Raw genomic sequence first — 16586 nt, forward strand, 5'->3', positions numbered from 1 at the left:
TTGTAGGGTTTTTTTCACCATCTATTATTTTAGCTGTCGCCTTTTTATCATTGTTCAAATTTATTACATAGACAAAAAAAATAGGCTGCATGATAGGGTGGAGCCCTCCGTGTCTGATTTTCTTCTATAGTCGCCACCCATGTGAGGCTTTCTACACACACATCGAAGAGGCAGGCCCGTCCACAGAACATTCAGGCAGAATGATGCCAGGGCTATAAGGATTACGTTATGATGATGGTTGCATTGACTAGCTTTCCGTTCTCTTGCGTACAGAAGATTAAGGGGTGATTTTTATTTTTCATTCTTCATTCATCGGATGCGGGCCTCACTGAGTAGGCCAGGCATTTGTTACCCATCCCTAATTGTCCATCAGAAGGTTGAGCTGCCTGATGGTTTCTTTCTGAAGGTCCAGGATGAAGATCTTTCTCTCTGCAAATCCATTTAACCTGCAGGGAAAATCCAGTGCAGCAGTGCAGCACCAGCTGCAGGCAGGGTGGGTTGTTTGAAAACCCTTTTTAAACTCTCATGTGGAGAACTCTTGTCTTACCTCAGTGAAGCTGATCATTAATCTAGTGGAGGTCGGGGCAAGTCAGAATTAAATAGAGCTGAGCGGTGGATCTTCTGTGTGAAGGGCCAGGTTAACACAAGTTAAAGTGACCCCCCAGAGGGGATCCCACTGCCTGAGAGTCCTTCCTGAATGTTCTAGCCAGAAGAACATCATTAGCAATCTAACTGGTTATTTCAACACTCCGCATGCTGGGAAGTTAGCTGCAACAATTTCAATATCAGCGTCAAGGATACTGATCTTTCTTTCTTCCATTTTAATCCCTAATATTTTACCCCTTTCCCTTCTGTCTTGTATGTGTTTGCGTAGAGGGTGGGACGGTAAAAGGAGGGAGTAGTAGATCAGCTGGCCATTATTCTATTACAATTATTGCATGTCTTTTTGTTGTTATAAATAAACAGTTGTTTGTTTTACTTACAAATCTGGTGCCTGTAGATCATTCGAGCAGTCAAGGGTCCAAGATCTCAGACACTTTGTATGAATTATTGGTTGATTCACTTGTGTTTGGACTCTGGGTCTGGTGGGGCTGGAATTGACTGCGCACTCGCCCAGGGTGTCGTAACAATACATGTTGCTGGCACTGTGTATCGGTGGTGGAGGGAGTGAAAGTTTACAGTGGATGATCGGATGCTGATCACGCAGGTTGGAGTTTCTTGAGTGTTTAAGAAGATTTAAAGGATTTGATAAGAGGAGATATTTCTTCTGGTAGGGCTGTCAAGAAAAAGGGACTTTGCATTAAAATGACAGCCTGGCCATTCAGGGGGTGATGTCAGGAAATATTCTTTTAAAAAGGTAGTCAAACCTGCTCGGGGGGGGGTGGGGTTCAAGGAGCCAGAAGCCGAGTGGGTGCGCGCGGAAGAGGCCTCCTGCATGGGGACCTCCCTCCGGGCCCTCGCCACGGCAGCACTCCCATCCCCACCCAAAAAACATTCCAGCAGCCCGGTGGTGATAGCCATCCTCCAATCCTGGAACCAGCTACGGCAGCAATTTGGCCTGACCAAAATGTCGGACAAAGCTCCCATCTGCAACAACCATAGGTTCACGCCAGCGCTGACTGACGCCACCTTCAAAAGGTGGGGGCAGGACGGAGGGACACTGACAGTCAGGGACCTATACACGGATAGCAGGATCGCAAGACTGGACGAACTGACAGAGAAATTCCAGCTAGCCAGGGGGAACGAGCTAAGGTATCTACAGCTCAACAACTTCCTACGAAAGGAGACAAGAACGTACCCACAACCGCCCCGGCAGACACTACTGGAAGAACTACTGTACGCAAGCATACTAGACAAAGGAAACTGTAGTGACATGTATGACCGACTGGTAGAGAGGGCCGACACCGTACTGGACGCAACAAGAAAGAAGTGGGAGGAGGACCTGGGGATTGAAATCAGGTGGGGACTCTGGAGCGAAGCACTGCATAGGGTCAACTCCACCTCCACGTGCGCAAGGCTCAGCCTGGCGCAGCTAAAAGTGGTACGTAGAGCCCACTTAACAAGAACCCGTGTGAGTAGGTTCTTCCCGGAGGTGGAGAATAGATGTGAACGGTGCCAAGGAGGCCCGGCCAACCACGCCCACATGTTCTGGTCCTGCCCCAGACTTGCGGGGTACTGGACAGCCTTCTTCGAGGCAACGTCCAAAGTGGTGAGTGCCATGCCCGAAAGTGGCGGTCTTCGGGGTTTCGGACCAGCCAGATCTATTCCTGGGGAGGAGGGCGGACGCCCTTGCCTTTGCCTCCCTGATCGCCCACCATAGAATCCTGTTTGGCTGTCGGTCAGCAGCACCACCCAAAGCTGCAGACTGGCTGTCCGACCTCTCAGAATCTCTCCAAATGGAGAAAATCAAATTCGCCATCCGAGGGTCAGACGACAGCTTCCACAGAACGTGGGAGCCATTCACCCAATTGTTCCGGGACCTGTTTGTGGCCAACGAACAAGAGGAAGAATAGCCAGGTAGCCAAGAATCAGGGGAAAGTAGCCAAAGCATGAAAGGGAGAGATAGACCGGGAGGGGAGGGGGGGGGGGGGTGGGAACAGCTAAACCTAAGAGGAAAGAAAGGAGAACCACGGGAGGGGGAGGAGGGGAGGGGAGGGGGAAGAGAGAGGGAACAAGAGAGGAGAACCAGGGAGGTGGGGGGAGACAGGGGAATGAGAGCTGGAAGGAAGGCACGGGATACAATATCGAACATGGCATCTCCAGGAGTAGGGAACGAGGAGAATGAAGACGAGAGACGGAAGGAACGGCAGAAGCGGCGGTGAGCGCGAGACAGTAACGGCAGCGAGATCCGTCCGGGAGAAGTAAGCAACAACAACACCAAACCCATTCGAGTATTGCCCACTGTAATTGTCTCCTCCGGCACCCGAATATATATTTACCACCCGGTCTCCCCCCCCCCCCCCCCCCCCCCCCCCCGCCCCCCCACCCAACCTCCCTCCCTCCCGCAAACAGTCGCCTACTTATGTATTGTAAATAACCTTGCCAGTTGTACAGAGTTGCTGCTGTTGAGCTGGTGCACAATACAGTACCAGTTATCCTATTTTATTTTGTATTGTATTTCTTTTTTTTTTTACTTACTGTCTGTGCGGTGTCTGCACATCCTCCCCGTGTGCGCGTGGGTTTCCTCCGGGTGCTCCGGTTTCCTCCCACAGTCCAAAAATGTGCAGGTTAGGTGGATTGGCCATGATAAATTGCCCGTAGTGTCCAAAGTTTCCCTTAGTGTTGGGTGGGGTTACTGGGTTATGGGGATAGGGTGGAGGTGTTGACCTTGGGTAGGGTGCTCTTTTCAAGAGCCGGTGCAGACTCGATGGGCCGAGTGGCCTCCTTCTGTACTGTAAATTCTATGATAATCTATGAAATATACTTTGTTCAAAAACCCAATAAAAAACATTTATAAAAAAAAAATACCTGCTCAGGGGGTCCCAATTCAATAATTCAAAATTGAGTTTGACAGAATTGTATTCGGCAAGGCTGCTAAGGGTTAGAGAAACAGGGTGGGTAGTAGGAGTTACTAAACAGATGAACCATGATTACAGAGGGATATAGATAAGCTGCAGAGCTGGGCCGAGAGGTGGCAAATGGAGTTTAATGTAGAGAAGTGTGAGGTGATTCACTTTGGAAGGAATAACAGGAATGCGGAATATTTGGCTAATGGTAAAGTTCTTGAAAGTGTGGATGAGCAGAGGGATCTAGGTGTCCATGTACATAGATCCCTGAAAGTTGCCACCCAGGTTGATAGGGTTGTGAAGAAGGCCTATGGAGTGTTGGCCTTTATTGGTAGAGGGATGGACAGTGAGAGCCTTCTCCCGCGGATGGATATGGCTGGCACGAGGGGACATAACTTTAAACTGAGGGGTAATAGATATAGGACAGAGGTCAGAGGTAGGTTCTTTACGCAAAGAGTAGTGAGGCCGTGGAATGCCCTACCTGCTACAGTGGTGAACTCGCCAACATTGAGGGCATTTAAAAGTTTATTGGATAAACATATGGATGATAATGGCATAGTGTAGGTTGGATGGCTTTTGTTTCGGTGCAACATCGTGGGCCGAAGGGCCTGTACTGCGCTGTATTGTTCTATGTTCTATGTTCTATGACCGAATTAAACGGTGGAACAGGCTCAAGGAGCTGAATTACCTCCCCCTTCCCATGTCCCTGTAACAGGATGCAGAATCTGACATCAGTGTGGGATAGAACATAACAAGATGAGTTAAATAGAAAGGATGATTTTTAAATGACTTTACGTATTGATCTCTAGATTTAATACAATTGCCTCTGTGGAAATGATGATGCAGACAGTTAAGTGGTTGCTAGCCAGCTGTGTAAAAATAATCAAAAGCATTTGGTGAGGGACTGAGTCACCGGTCAGAACAGTAAGAACCTGACTTCAAATCAAGCCGGGTGTGAAGGAATAAAAGTCTCTTTTCTATGCCAACTGTCACGGTCCTCAAATTGAGTTTGAGAAGGTGCGACCCAGTTGGTAAAAGAAGGAATAAAGATTTACATTTAAATAGAGCCTTATCATTTTTCTCAAAAGCCGAAGCATTTCATACACTGAATTACTTTAAAATGCAGTGGCTATTATTATATTGACACATTAACTACCATCCGACGCATGTCTAGACCCCAAAGACAGCAAATGAAACACATGACAAGTTAATCTGTCTTTGATGACTGGTGGACACCAGTGAACCTCCATCCTTTTTGAGTCGTGCTTGAGTCATTCGAGCCAAAAGGATGACACCTCAAACAATGTATATCCTGGAATCTGAATTTGACATTTGTATCCCAGAGCCACGGGCTCCCAATTGAGCCAAGCAGACTGTATTTTCCATGGACACAGTCCACAGCTCAACACAACCCAGAATTAAGCACGATGCAGAGACTTTGAACCCCAAAGAAACAGGGAAGTATTGCTCAGGTGGGAGGTTAAAAACCTGAATCCCGGGCCAAACCACCTACAATCCACTTATTTCTGATTTTATGGGAACAGATGAATGACCAATCTGTTCCCAGGAAACAGTTTGAAACTTGAAGTCTTATGATGAGGCAACAGTGTCATTTTTATTCAGTTTTTTTGAATTTACTGCTGAATTCCCAAGTTTCCAGAGGATCAGTTAAACCCCACGAAAACAGTCATCGGATGCTGGTACCTTTCCACCGCACTGATGGATCCAGCATGCCTGCCAAGACAACCCCAATGATTGGATGCCCCTCGCTGAATCCTCTGATCTCCCTCCTGACCTAAACCATTAGTCCTCCAACCTCCCCCTTTCTCTCCTCCACAAGTCATCCCATCCAATCCAGGGTCTCTGGCCTACCCCCTGAGACCTCCTATCCCTCTCCCCTTCCTCCAACCCCAGATCCCTGATATTTTGTTCCCCCCCCAGATCAGTACCCTGATCTCTCCCCACCCAGGGATCAGAATCCCGCCTCTTGCAGGAAACTATCAGTGAGTACACTGCGAATTAGAGCTCCACAGCAGGCAAAGGAACCCAGTGACTGGTCCCTCCATGTTCTACCAACCCCCTCCACCACCCCCATTTCCCAGCCACTCCACTCCCACTCCTGGCAGCTGAGTTAAGTTCAAATCCAGCCCTAAATGTTCATATTTGATCACAAAGCCAGCAGCGCGGGTTCAATTCCCGTACCGGCCTCCCCGAACAGGCGGCGGAATGTGGCAACTAGGGGCTTTTCACAGCAACTTCATTGAAGCCTACTTGTGACAATAAGCGATTATTATTATTATTATTATTAAGATTGTCAATTAAATAAATGGAAATAGAGCAGTGGTGTAAGTGGAAGGGCTCAGCTGAGCATATTGACAGGAAAATCAGGTTGCACAACAGCTGATTGGGATACTTGATGCTGATATTTTGTTCCAGTTCCATCTCTGTTCTCATTGAGCGGAACAATCTTCACCAAAATAAAATCAGAAGTGGCTAATATTTTGAAAAAATGCTGAAGTGGAACAATTCCAGTGGGATTAACATTCCATATGTGCCTAGATTTGCGAAGAGCAGTCAGTAAGATTGCATCGGGTGAGCTGGAGGGAGAGTTCTGTGGATTTGAAATCAGTGGGGAATGTCAAGATCAGATATTCTTCTTCAGATGGATAACCGAAGATGAATTTAGTATACAAGAAAGAGTTACATCCCAGGGTGACAGATCGTAAGATCTGTGAATTAGAACTCCGCAGCAGGCAGATGGGCAGCACGGTAGCATAGTGGATAGCACAATTGCTTCACAGCTCCAGGGTCCCAGGTTCGATTCCGGCTTGGGTCACTGTCTGTGCGGAGTCTGCACATCCTCCCGGTGTGTGCATGGGTTTCCTCCGGGTGCTCCGGTTTCCTCCCACAGTCCAAAGATGTGCAGGTTAGGTGGATTGGCCGTGATAAATTGCCCTTAGTGTCCGAAATTGCCCTTAGTGTTGGGTGGGGTTACTGGGTTATGGGGATAGGGTGGAGGTGTTGATCTTGGGTAGGGTGCTCTTTCCAAGAGCCGGTGCAGACTCGATGGGCCGAATGGCCTCCTTCTGCACTGTAAATTCTATGATCTATGATCTAAGAACAATCCGGAGTACAATACTTTGCAATCAAATGTAACTGTTTTAATCTGTACACAGAATGGAAAGTGGATTAGAATCTCGGTTAAGCAGTCCGTGTAATGTGACCAGAGTTGTTTATATTTAAATATTATTCAAATACTGGTTGTGTCACTTATTGCCCATTTGTGACTTGGAAAGAGTGAGAAAAATAGGCTGGAAGTTGTCGGTCAATGAACATAGCTGGGCAGCACAGCATGAAAGTCAGGTTCAGTTGGCCAGGAATATATCTGCCATAACCCGCAAGGGACTTATGAAGGTGGCAATAATTAGATTCCCCATGAGCCTCGCTGAATACGAGCTCCCCCCCCCCCCCCCCCCCCCCCCCCTTAAAGGGGCAGGAAACCTTGAACCACTTAGAGCTAAACTTCTCTCTCAAGTCGGCCAGTTTGGGTACCGACCCAGAGGAGAGACCCGGCTTCGATCTTTCGTGCTGTGTAAATAATAGTGACTGTACTAAAACGTTGTTCCTTTCTGCAACCCTTCGTAGTTTATTAAAATATCATTCAGGGGCTGGGTGACTCAAGAGTGTAAAATTGGGTCTGACAGAGAGGTTGTATTGTATTAATCAGGTCAGTGAGGGAGTTGGGTTGGGGAGGGGAAGAGAGAGTGGTTACACCAAGATGCAGGAAGGTAATGATTCGGTATCTCAGAATGGTTATTTATGTTGCAAATTGGCTGCGCCAGTGCAAACAATTTTAAATAACAGGAAGACTGCAAAATAAAAGAGTTAATAAAAGACTAATAGAAATAATACCTGTCTTATGTATTCTCACAGGGATCTGACTGGTTCAGCAAGTTTGTGTCCTCACTAGGATTTAAGAGACACTCAAGAACATAAATGACCCAGGTTTCAGTCAGCGATGAAGCAAAAGTACACTAGTGATATCTGGATTGCCTCTTCCCCAATGGCAATTTAAATCTGGCGCAAAGTCAGGCGTCCAGCAACGGTCATGTCAATGAGCAAGGTAAGCAGCCAATCTCATTGGAGTTTTCTCCTGAACAGCAATCCAGGAAGTAAAATGCACTGAACTGTTTGTTTTTAATTTTAAAATGTATAAAGAATTGGATAAATGACTGGGATACAGAAGAAAGGATTATGGCAGAAGCTGAAATGTAAAACAGTTGAAAAATCTGTGAATTTCTTTGTCACATAGGAGAAATTTCACATTTGCAGATTGAAAGCTAGTTCTTCAAAAACAATGAGGTTGTTCAGCCGTAATTATGTAAGGTGTAACCTCAAAGTTTTTTAGTCGCACAATGAATAGCATAAAATAGCAGATTTTTTATCACTTAACTGATTTCAACTTGATTGCAGTCCTGGGGGGAATTTAAATAGCAGACCCCGTGGGAAAGCATAAGTGTGTTCTCACCAAAACCCTCTATAATTGCAGCAAGACTAGAGAATCACTACAGTACAGTGCAGAAGGAGGCCATTCGGCCCATCGAGTCTGCATCGACCTCCGGAAGTGCACCCTACCTAGGGTCAGGTCTCAACCAATCCCTTTAACCCAGTGACCCCACCTAAACGAACCTTTTGGACACTAAGGGGAAATTGATCATGGCCAATTCACCTAACCTGCACATCTTTGGACTGTGGGAGGAAACCGGAGCACCCGGAGGAAATCCACGCAGTCACAGGGAGAAAGTGTAAACTCTACACAGACAGCCACCCGAGGCTGGAATTGAACCTGGGTCCCTGGAGCTGTGAGGCAGCGGTGTTAACCACTGTGCCGCCCCAATGACTTCCTTATTCTTCCACAACCCCCTTCAATAAAGGCTAACAATATTACAGAGGCTCATACATGGCTCCATAAAATTTATTTTGGCTGCTTTGTTGGCAGTATAGTGGTGGACAGGGCCCTGAGGTTGTTTGAGAGGGTAAGACAAGAATTTAAAATCTCAGGAGCAGGATCACTTTCATGGATGGGAAGACTCCTGGCCCCTCGTATGTCTGCACTGCAAATCTCCTGGATTAGTTAGTGTGGATAGTAAGGGATTGTGGCCTTTTGAAGGTCTTTATAGCATGTGTGTGAGCTCTCATCTGAGATTGTGGCCTTTGGTAGCATGCATGCAAGTTCCCAACTGATGAGATTTCTTTTGAGATCGCCGAGAGCTGAATTGGAGGACTTCTCAGGGTAGATTCCTCTCATTCTGTAATAACTCTGCCAAGGTCAGTCTTCATACAAAACTCTTGTTTATTCAAACAACGAGGACGCCGGCTGTAGGTTTTAAACTCCTGCAGGATGGTTCCTATTAGATGAGGCTCCGCCCGCTCAATAGGAGAACTCGTATTCCATGAACCCCACGAGGAGATCAATCAATGATTCCCGCATCCTTCGTGGTGATCATAACCCATTCCGTTCCATTTTCTAGCAGTTATGCAACAGAGGCATTCAGAGAACTGAATTTTGGGCCCATGGTTTTTCTAACACTGTCTGGGTCAAATCAACGTGCTATTTCCCCTTCATTTAGCTGGCAGTAGATGAACAATGCATCTGTTGCTTTGTAATATCAATACTTTGCATCAGATATGTTGCAATATCCACCACTTGTCTCAGTGCTTGTATGATAAAGTGGTAACACCCACAGAGTAGATATTGCTAAGGTTCAAAGGAAACTCAGATTGGGATTGAGTGTGAATGTCAGTATTTTCCGTCCATGGTGCTTCTATCTCTGTTATCTGCAGTGCTCTGTTAAGTGTTTTTATTGCATTCTCTTATCCCTAATCATTCAGCGTTTTGATCCCCTTCTCGCATTTCCCTTTGTTTTTCTCTCTCTCCTAACTTCCCCTTCCGTGAACTCTCCCTCTGGTCTCAATCTTTTTCTCTCAATACCTCTCTTTATTTCTCTCCTGATTTTCTCTTTTCTCCTGCTCTTTTGTTTCTTTTATGCTTTTATTGCTCTCCTGATCTAGGCGGCACTGTAGTACAGTGGTTAGCACTGTTGCTTCACAGCGCCAGGGACCCGGGTTCGATTCCCGGCTTGGGTCACTGTCTGTGTGGAGTCTGCACATTCCCCCCGTGTCTGCGTGGGTTTCCTCCGGGTGCTCCGGTTTCCTCCCACAAGTCCCGAAAGACTTGCTTGTTCGGTGAATTGGACATTCTGAATTCTCCCTCTGTTTCCCCGAACAGGCGCTGGAATGTGGCGACGAGGGGATTTTGACCGTAACTTCATTGCAGTTCAATGTAAGCCTACTTGTGACAATAATAAAGATTATTATTATTATCCATCTTTACCTCTCCTGAATCACGTATTATTGGCACCATCTCTGATATTAAAGTCACGTTGAGGGGAATTCTTAGAATAAATACAATTCGAGTCATCATTTCCATGATCCATACCATTATTCAAATAATATATTTGCACACAAAATCAAAGAATGGAATTTCCTCGATCCTTCCACACTGTGCAGAATTAAATTGAACCAAACATCAGGCATTCAGTTTAAATATATAGGATGCGATTTAACCAAAACATTTCTAATTATAATTTTGGACGAGTTTGGCAGCATATTTTGGTAAGATCCATACCGTATTCACCCTCCCCTAGTCATTTTTTTTGGACCTTGGGGAGTTTCTCCCGGTTTAGCCCACACTTAGAAAATGTTTCAGGGCGGCATGGCGGCGCGGTGGTTAGAACTGCTGTCTCATGGCGCCGAGGGCCTGGGTCGATCCTGGCCCCCAGATCACTGTCTGTGTGGAGTTTGCAAATTCTCCCTGTGTCTGCGTGGGTTTCACCCCCCCCCCCCCATAACCCAAAAGATGTGCAGGGTAGGTAGATTAGCCACACCAAATTGCCCCTTAATTGGAAAAAAAAAGAATTGGCTGCTCTAAAATTTATTTTTAAAAAAACAATTTTTTCATAACTGGGGAGCTGAACTCGCCGGCCAGACCGGCTTGTGCCAAGGTGCCAGGCTTGCAGTGCCAAAGTACCCGGGTGCCAGAGGGAGAGCCAGGGCGTCACTCTTCCTGTTCCTGACCATCCAGGGGTCTCCAATGGCCCGGGAAACCCCAGGTGCTGTTACACCTGGCCCAGTACTAAATGGCGCCCGGTCAAGGCCTTGCTGGGGAGGCTGTTAGTTCCTGGGAACCGGGAGAATCCAGCACATGCATGTTTAAATGAGTCGAATGGCTTACTTAAATCTGCTGATCTGGATCTTACCCAGCACGGACGAGATCCCGACAGTGACATCTTGTGAGACTCTGTTAAATATTGCGAGACCCGCGAATATCACGAGAGCCCTCCAAGTCGGGCGCGACGTGGCTGTTAAATCGAGCCCATACAAGTCCAATGGTTTAAATTATCCCAGCTATTTCTGTGATTTTGGATTCCTTCTTGTCATGTGTCTCTTAAGTATCTGTTTTTATACCTGTTAGATCCAAATGTATTCTATTCACTGCACATTTGCGACTTTGCCACGTTTTGATGAGTTTTTTTCTGGTTTTGACTGTGTTGAGCAACTGAATAAATGATTAACTGGGCTGTGGATAAAGCTCTACAAATTAGTCATTTGAACCTGCTGTTTATAGAAATCCGGATCCAAGCACAACTTTTCTTGGCAAGCAGTAAACTTACCAGGATACAATGATGCTTACAACTGCAAATCAAATCGTGGGTCACAGAATGGAATCGGGCATACTGCGCACCATCTCGAACTTAAACTAGCATAAGCTACCTCTTCAGTACTTTGCACAAGATAATGGGCAATCAGTTCCTGCTCACATGTTTCCAATTAACAGATAGTTCCGGTAGAATGTTTCGACAAGGCTGACCTGCTACAGTGCAAGATGATGTACAGTTTCATCAAGTTGTAGGAGGAAGATTATCAACTGCAACCCACGTACTTGACCCACAGCGAGAAAGGTGAATCACAGGTGTCAAGAGCAACTTTGGGCTGCTCTGGTGGTGCACTGATGGTTCAGTGACTAGTTCGCTGCCGAGTAGCCTTTGGCAGAAACCCAGCAGCAGGATGCTCATTTACCTTTTTGATGAAGTGGCGTGTGCATGTGGGCATATTATAATAAGGAGGGAGACAAAGAGAGAACAATGCAACAAAATGTATGTTGAAGTGAGAGAATGTGACCTTTCTGAAAGAATTCAAATATGAATTGGAAAGAGGAAAGTTAAGAACATATAAAACCATACAGTTGTTTGATGTTGCTCTTCATGAAGGAAAATAATGTGAGATGCAATTAATTGCAGATAAAAACAGAGGTTTTTAAATCAATGTGCCACAGCGTCTTTTGAACCATTTCGTCAGTAACTCACTCTGAACACTTAACAGGAATGTGTGATTGAGAAAATATTTCCTGGCAGATTTTCCTCAATTTGGTAAATTTTCAGTCCTGTTAAAGAAACACCTGAGAATATGTTCAATTCAGGTCCAATTCAAAAGAAACCATACCCTAAAAATTAAATTTGGAGATAGTAGCAGAGCAACTTGTAATGATCTCTGTATGTTAGGTGGATTGGCCATGCTAAATTGCCCTTAGTGTCCAAAATTGCCCTTAGTGTTGGTTGAGTGGGGTTACTGGGTTATGGGGATAGGGTGGTGTGGGCTTGGGTAGGGTGCTCTTTCCAAGAGCTGGTGTAGACTCGATGGGCCGAATGGCCTCCTTCTGCACTGTAAATTCTATGTGCATGTACACAAGGAGTTAATGTGTAATCAGTAGCACCACACGATCACTAGAGGGCCTGACCAACAGGGGGATAAAAAGCAACCACATTGTGTCTCCCTCAGTCTCTCTCTCTCTCGGGTGCCCTGTGACCAGGACAATATCAGAATAGTTCAGATGGCTAGTGGAGTTACGTATAGTTATTGTAGTTAGATCTTGTTAACCTTATCACTAGTATCAAAGTTAAAGTAAAGAACTCATGCACTTGTTGTTACAGTTGCTCAATAAACCTTTGTTGTTACTGGACGAGTTTGAGTCTTCTTCATCGAGATTCAGAAGACCTCACCATCAACCAAGGATTGAGTAGCACGAGTTGCCTACCACACAGGTAACAAAACACAATTCTCAACTCATTCATATAAGACTCCTCTTGTCTGCTTTTTAGACAAAGCTGTGAACTCATTTAAAATAGACTGGTTGATACCTGCAGGAAAAATGCAGGCAAAGATATGTCATTTGTTAAATAGTGCTCAGTTTCCAGATTCCTACCTTCAATTGTAAATGAAATGAATTGTTCAAACACTTGTCCATATTTCATAGCTGGGAATCAGCTAGCTTTAAACAACTGAAGCCATATATTATATATTTTCACTGTGTTCAAAAACAGAGTTCAACTTGCAACAAGTTGTAATTATATGGGGCTGGATTTACAACCTCAAGCAAGTTGTACGAGTCAGGGATAATTCGCAAGTTGGCTCGGGAGAAAGTTCCCAGAAAGACGAGATTTTCATTGTGGGTGCGGGCTGCAGTCGGGCCAGCTCACCAAGGGAAGAGTTTGGAGGCCGTCAGGAGCTGCCGGGTGCTGAGGCAGGTGGTTTAAAATGCCCACCTTCGTGCTGTGGTTCCAGTTGTACTGAAAAACATTAAGGTCCTCTTACCCCATACAAACCCTCACCCTAACACCTCCTGCTCTCCATGCCAAGAATGCATAATGAGGCTTGGCTAAGTGCCCAGGCATCCATTAGATTGATGAAACACCTATTGGGTCGAGACCAAAACCAGCCCACACGAATAAAAGGCATTCCTAGAATCAAAAACTCAGTGAATTGAGTTAGGAATCCTGGAATCATCAGCTTCCATTTTCACCTTTTACGGACCATTCTGACTCCATGAAAATTTAGTCCATGATGTCCTTAATGCAATAAAACACCCCAAGCTGCTTTATAAGAGTCAGAAGAAGGAACTGAAGGCACTGTTGCTAAGTTTGCAGATGATACAAAGTTATGTAGAGCGGCAGGTAGTATTGAGGAGCAGAGGAGCGTAGAAGGACCGGGACAGGCTAGGAGAGTGGGCAAAGAAGTAGCAGATGGAATACAATGTGGAAAAGTGTGAGGTTATGCACTTTCGAAGGAGGAATGGAGGCATAGACTATTTTCTAAATGGAGAAATGCTGAGGAACTCAGAAGCACAAAGGGACTTGGGAGTCCTTGTTCAAAATTCTCTTAAGATTAAAGTGCACGTTCAGTCGGCTGTTAGGAAGGCAAATGCTATGTTAGAATTCATGTCGAGAGGGCTAGAATACAAGAGCAGGGATGTACTTCTGAGGCTGTATAAGGCTCTGGTCAGACCCCATTTGGAGTATGTGAGCAGTTTTGGGCACCATATATAAGGAAGGATGTGCTGGCTTTGGAAAGGGTCATAGAATCATAGAATTTACAGTGCAGAAGGAGGTCATTTAGCCCATAGAGTCTGCACTGGCCCTTGGAATGAGCAACCCAAATAAGCCCACACCTCCAACCTATCCCAGTAACCCTACCTAACCTTTTTTGACACTAAGGACAATTTAGCATGGCCAATCCACCTAACCTGCACATCTTTGGACTGTGAGAGGAAACCGGAGCACTCGGAGGAACCCCACGCAGACACAGGGAGAACGTGCAGACAGTGACCCAAACCAGGAATCGAAGCTAGGACCCTGGAGCTGTGAAGCAACTGTGTTAACCACTGTACTACCGTGCTGCCCCTTAAAAATGTTCCCTGTACTCCCTGTCCCTGTCCCCCAAGGCAGGCAACCCCAGTCAGATCGTGCAGGCGCACAGAAAATGCCAGCCTGGCACTTTGGCAGTGTCCCTGCCAGCTGTCAGTGCCCACCTGCGCACCTTGGCAGTGCCAGGCTGGCACCCATGTGGCACTGCCAGGGTACTCAGGAGGCACCAGCATTGCCAGGGTAGTTTGTGGCCTTCGATTCCCATGAGAGCTATTCTGTCTGGTCCCCGTTTGTAAGGACCAGTACCAAACGGCGCTCACCCGAGGTGCTCAACACAAGGAGGTTCACTAGACTGATCCCTGGAATGAAGAGCTTGTCGTATGAGGAACGGTTAAAGTTGGAGTTTAGAAGGCTGAGGGGGGATCTTATTGAAACTTACAGGATACTGCGAGACCTGGATAGAGTGGACATGGAGAGGATGTTTCCACTTATAGGAAAAACTAGAAGCAGAGGGCACAGTCTCAGATGAAAGGGACAATCTGTAAAACAGAGAATGAGGAGGAATTCTTCAGCCAGAGGGTGGCGAATCTGTGGAACTCTTTGCCGCAGAAGGTTGTGGAGGCCATATCACTGAGTGTGTTTAAAACAGAAATAGATAGGTTCTTGATTAATAAGGGGATCAGGGGTTATGGGGAGAAGGCAGGAGAATAGGGATGAAAAAAATATCAGCCATGATTGAATGGCGGAGCAGACTCGATGGGCCGAGTGGCCTAATTCTGCTCCCATGTCTTATGGTCTTATGAAAATTTAGCCCACAATGTCCTTAATACAATAAAACATCCCAAGCTGCTTTATAAGAGTCAAAAATGTATAGTTATTACAATACTGAAAGGGGTCTATGACCCCCTGTATATTGTTTGAGAAATTAGATATAGATACTCTCATGGCTATTTCTAAAGTTTTAGAAACTGGACAAAGACCTTTTAAAATGGTTGAAGCTATGTCTGTCTGTGACCCCATAAACAAAAGGAGCTTATTGGCACATCTGAAGAGAGTTGCATCTCATTATCTCTGAGGAGACACTAACAACTCCCTTTGAGTTACAGAGACCATATTTAAAGAGAACTATACAAAGTCCATCTACATTTCAGAAGCCAGACTGGCTAACTGGAGTCTGCTCATCTGCTAGGACAAAGGGCCCCGCAAACTTCTTTTCAAGTCTTAATGGTTGGAACATTTAACTATCTTGGGGACCCAGACAAGGGGCATTCATTCCTTGTTAAAGACAATGTGGAGAGGTGGGAGTCATGTGACATGGATCTCTAGATGGTGGAACCGTTTATCGTGCTTTCATCTACTGAAAAGCTCAGTTTGCCATTTTGGCACCCACAAAAAGCAGCCTGGAAATGAGGCTCCGGCCAGATTGAATACCAGGCATCATATTCACTGTTTCTATTGGAACTTCGATGGCATCATATACAAGACTGATTCATCTCTGTAAGCCTGTCTCCTCTTGCAAAGTCAGCTCCACTGTTAAAGTGAATTACATAGCATCAGCTTTCAGCATGCCAGCCTCTGTGAAGGAATGTTTAACTTTGATTCTGGTCCCTGGATCTGCATGAAACAATGATTTTATTTCTCTTTTTGGCCTGTAAATCTTTATTCTCTCTATCCCTCTGATGCAGGGCACATGGCACTGGTCTAGCTCTGAAGAACGTGTGCGCCGAAGGTGCATTTATATAGATTTTGGCTTTGATGCCTTAGATCCGGCCCAGTTCTTTGTGAAAAACGTCTTCATACCTCCTCAGTACACCTTGAAGGACACTGTTGGAAATTTAAACAATTTCCAGCCAATTAAGTCTGATCTTCTGTAACCAGACTCTTCCCTTCAGGCTGGATTTGTGCCCTTCCTCGACAACCAAGGGCAGATGGCCTCTTGCTCTTTATAAGCCACTGGTGTGCTGGTGGTTCCAAGGATTTTCAAGGTTTCCCCAGTGAAAGTGGAAAACTTGGATTTGATGCTGTTCAAACCTCAAGGTTGAGTTCCATCATGGATGTGCCTGAAGGTCTGTTCACCCACAGCAGTCACCGAAGCCACGATGTCGACTTCCATTTGGAGGGGTTTTCCATTTACCCTCATGACAATTTCAATTGAGGCCATCTTATTCAACTTAACTGGTTGAACAATACATTGCACGCTGCTCTTCAGAGCTCTTCTCCACTATGTTCAGTGGTGCTGCTGGCTGCTGCTGCTGTTTCCTTTTTGCATTGGCATGCTTTGCCTAGTGACACCCCTGTGATTGCATTGGAAATACACAAA

The sequence above is a fragment of the Scyliorhinus torazame genome, chromosome 20 (assembly GCF_047496885.1).
Source record: "Scyliorhinus torazame isolate Kashiwa2021f chromosome 20, sScyTor2.1, whole genome shotgun sequence".
Lineage (NCBI taxonomy): Eukaryota > Metazoa > Chordata > Chondrichthyes > Carcharhiniformes > Scyliorhinidae > Scyliorhinus > Scyliorhinus torazame.